The sequence below is a fragment of the Microtus pennsylvanicus genome, chromosome X (assembly GCF_037038515.1).
Source record: "Microtus pennsylvanicus isolate mMicPen1 chromosome X, mMicPen1.hap1, whole genome shotgun sequence".
NCBI classification, from domain to species: domain Eukaryota; kingdom Metazoa; phylum Chordata; class Mammalia; order Rodentia; family Cricetidae; genus Microtus; species Microtus pennsylvanicus.
In genome coordinates this window covers 21,565,081-21,569,633 of record NC_134601.1, presented here as the reverse complement: position 1 = coordinate 21,569,633, position 4,553 = coordinate 21,565,081, and the positions used below count along the sequence as shown (strand labels likewise).

General features: G+C 36.4%; 1 pseudogene; it reads left to right on the top strand.

The window, feature by feature from the left end:
* Nucleotides 1-350: 350 nt before the first annotated feature.
* Nucleotides 351-987, top strand: LOC142840241 (myosin light polypeptide 6 pseudogene; annotated as a pseudogene).
* The last annotated feature ends 3,566 nt before the right edge of the window (nucleotides 988-4,553 follow it).

Below are 4,553 nucleotides of genomic sequence, written 5' to 3'. Positions count from 1 at the left end.
AATCTCATAATCTATGGCAGTAGTACTCTCTATTTGCCAAGAAATGTTTTAACCAAGTTTGACAGATGGTTGTCTCTCGTTGAAAGGCAAGGCACTGGACCAAAATTTAAAAAATAAAATAAAATAACAATAACAGCGAAATCCACCAAATAACATATGCCTATTACAATCAGAAATTTGGGGAATTTTATACACTTGACATGTATTATCTGAAAGCTAACCATACACTTTTTAAAGAGCAAGGTTGTGCATCCAAATTTATCAAATGCAGATTCCTCACTCATCAAACATGAAGTATGTGAATGATATCTATATGGGTCAAAACCTGCTAAAAACACCTCTATTTGCCATTACTGCTGAAAAAGGTCCTGCAGAGCTGAGCAGCCAAGATGTGTGACTTCACCGAGGACCAGACCGCAGAGTTCAAGGAGGCTTTCCAGCTGTTTGACCGAACAGGTGATGGCAAGATCCTGTACAGCCAAGGAGGGGACGTGATGAGGGCCCTGGGCCAGAACCCTACCAACGCCAAGATTCTCAAGGTCCTGGGGAAGCCCAAGAGCAATGAGATGAATGTGAAGGTGTTGGACTTCGAACACTTCCTGCCCATGTTGCAGACTGTGGCCAAGAACAAGGACCAGGGAACTTATGAGGACTATGTCAAAGGCCTTCTTGTGTTCGACAAGGAAGGGAATGGTACCGTCATGGGTGCTGAAATCCGGCATGTCCTATTCACACTGGGAGAGAAGATGACAGAGGAGGAAGTAGAGATGCTGGTGGCGAGTCGTGAGGACAGCAACGGTTGTATCAACTATTAAGAGCTTGTCCAGATGGTGCTGAATGGCTGAGGACATTTCCAGACCCTGAGGCTGTGCCTTGCCCAGTGTGGGATCTCCCTGTGGCTCCTCCTAGGCTCCCTTGTCACAACACCTTGCCATCTGGTTTCTTCTGGATGTCTGTCTTCACCAAATAAAATTCTCTCTTTGCCCTCCCCCCAAAAAAACCCCTCTATTTCAAAGCAAGATTATGAGCTAACAGAAATACCAATGTCTTAACCGTACCTAAACTATACAGTCATTTGCAGTAGAGTCCTTACAGATGTGATACAGTAGAAGTGAAGTCATGCTGGATTATAGCAACCCTGAGTCCAATAGCTGGTATACTTGTAGAAGCCTTCAAAAATGAATAATAACAGAATGAGGAAGTCCATGTGGAGACAGAAAAGGAGGCTGAAATGATGCAGCCATAATCCTTTTTTCCTCATTTTCTTTCTCTCCTTAATTTTTCTTTGTAGTATAGACTGTTCTGTATTTGAGATGAGACATTTGATCATGTGCACCATGAAATGTACTAGTTACCTTTAGAAACCTGAGGAGAACCATGTGACAGATTCTCCCTCAGAGCTTGCAGAATGAAAGGATTGTACCAACAATATGATTTTTGGAGTCATCTTTGATATTTTTTCTTTCCTTCAAAGGAGTATCATCAGTAAGCTTCTTAAGAAAGCATCTCCCAAAACTTTTTTCTTCTGGTAAAATACCTTTAGTAACCCTAGTCTAAGTTATTGGTATCTGTTAATAAGAAGGAAATTTGAGAAAATGAAAACAGGGCATTTTTGGTTTTTATTCTACAGACTAAGCTAACAAGCTTTTTTTTTTCATACGATAGTTTTAAAAATGAAGAATAATAAGATGAGTCAAGGGTATTGACAATTGCTAGCAATGAAAGGAAAAAAATCAGAAATTTGAGTTTTCTTTTTACATGGAAGGACATAAAAAGTAGAGAAAAATGTTTTCTTTTTAAATGGGTCATACTGAGGTATATTTGAATGACAACTAGGTTAGTTCAGTGGAAAGGAAGAAACTGATGACTAAGTAGAAAAAAAGGTATAATCAATATCCACTGAAGGTGAGAAGGGTTGAAATTCAAAGTAGAGGCCAATGCGTTGGAAAATGAAAATATTTTTAAATGTGTGTAAATGTTTTGCTAGCATTTATAGAACCACTTGCATGTCTAAGCCTGTGTCAGTCACCATATGTGTACTGAGAACTAAACCCAATCCTCTGTAAGAGCAGCAAATGATCTTACCTTTGAATTATTTCTCCAGTCCTAGGGAAACAATTTATAGTAAGAGTAAGGCAGTAGAGTATGATGATCAGAATCATTGTGTGGAAACAACTTGCCCGAGCTCAGCTCTGATGTTTGCCATTTGAATTTTGCTATTGATTTTGATATAGCCATTAAAAATGTTTTTATATTTCATATCCTTCTACTAAGATGAAAATGAAAAACATAGATCATAGCTAATGACTAATGATATCTATGTCTATATAGACTAATGATTTATAGTAGATAAGGTATATAGTATACACAACAGATGTTGACACAATGCATTTACAATAAATGTCAGCTGTTGCTATAATTATTTGGTGACAGATGCCGGTATGTTGGAAAGAATCTTGATGGGAGGGTGAAGCAGCTGCCATATGACTAAGTCCATATGTTAAAGAAGAATGAAGAGTTGAACACAGAGATTTGTGAAGAAAGGTGAAGAAAAATTATGAAGCAGCAAGGGGGAGACTTTGCTTTCTGAAAATATTTTTCTTGATAGATATAATATAGTTCTGAAAACCCTACAAAACTTACTTGTTATAAAGAACAAATGATGTGCTATCAAAGAGATCATTAAAAAGCACTGTACTAGCTGGTCATGGTGGTACACGCCTTTAATCCCAGCACAAAGGAAGCATAGGCAGGAGGATTTCTCTTAATTCAAGGCCAACCTGGTCTATGTAGTGAGTTCCAGGACAACCAGCCAAATGGTATATAGAAAGACTACATATCAAACAAGCAAACAAAAACCAAAATAAAACTACTGAATGAATGTTACTATTTTTGTCAACCCAACAAATCAAATTGAAATGTTTTTCCTACAGCTGAGTTTGAGGAATGGTAAAAGATATCATGTAACTGTTCACTTTGTTCTCTGAATCACAGGCTTATTTTCCTGATGCTTCTTAATCTTGGCTATATTTGAAGCTGTCTTTTCTTATTTGTATATATTACACTTTAACAAGTTTGAGGTGAAAAAAATAATGTTCTAAATTCAGTGTGGTTCAGGTTGTAAAAGCTTATTATCTCAAAATATGAATTATACCTCTTAGCCTTTTGGGCTTCTCTCAAAATGCAAATATTATTATTTAACGGGCTAAGTTTATTTTAAAATAAGGCTTGGGTACTCATGTTTGTAGCAAATAAATGGCATGTAAAACTCCTGGCAATCTTACCATTTTGACAACATGACATTTTCCTATCCAGCTGGTCATTAGGCCTTTCCAACTGTCAATGTCTCTTGTAATCTGCTTTAATAGTAGCATATAATTAGCTTTATACAGACCTCAGATATTGGGGGGTGATATTCCAATGCAAATATCAAAATCCCAAGAAAGTTAACTCAAAGAGACATATGTTGCCACCATTCTTCATGACAATCTTTAGCTCTGTAAGCAGTACCAGTTGATTTGTGTAAGGTACTTTGAATCATAATATGGAAATATTGTAATTAAATACCTACTGGAGTTCTGGAAAATATGTTCAAGCGAATGATATAAATAGCAACATGTCATTAAAGTACTTTGTTTGTCTTCACATCTAGAGCTTAGTAATTGTTTAAATAATAGCTGCCAAATAATTGAAGAAAAATGATTTCTAGTTCCTGGTTGAAGTTTTCAAGATTTGAGTATTAGAAAAAGTGTAAATCAACACAATTTTATTTATAAACTAGCACACAGATTAATCTAATTCATCTCAATTTAATGTATCACACTTAATTATATACACACCCTCACACTTATATACTTAAACACAATCTAATTTTCAGTGACAAAAGCATGTTGTTTTTAATGTTAAGTGAATTGTAGGGCTCAATAGAATTTGAGGCCGATTTTATTGTCAAATAAAACCACTCCATTTTGCATTGTAAGCTTTTAACACCCAACAGAACTACTTCTTCTCTAAAGAGAATTTCTTCCTCTGTGGTGGTTTTGTATCACCATAGCAAGATTTCTGAGTGGATGAAATACAATATTAAAGGATTTTGGCAGATAAGATAGGCAGTTGCTCCTGATCCTATGTGAAACATTTTATGATAATTCTTTATGTAAGAGAGGCTATTTATTCAATGTTGCCCTTAATGTCTGTGCTGCTGGGGTTATACATAGAAAGCGATCTCCTGTGCCCATCTGTTGTAGGGTACTTCCCACTTTCTCTTCTATCAGGTTCAGTGTGTTCGGACTGATATTGAGGTCTTTAATCCATTTGGACTTGAGTTTTGTGCATGGTGATAGATATGGGTCTATTTTCATTCTTCTTCAGGTTGACATCCAGTTGTGACAGCACCATTTGTTAAAGATGCTTTCTTTCTTCCATTGTATATTTTTAGCTCCTTTATCGAAAATGAGGTGATCATAGGTTTGTGGGTTAAAATTCGGGTCTTCTATACGATTCCATTGGTCGACCTCTCTGTTTTTACGCCAGTACCACACTGTTTTCATCAC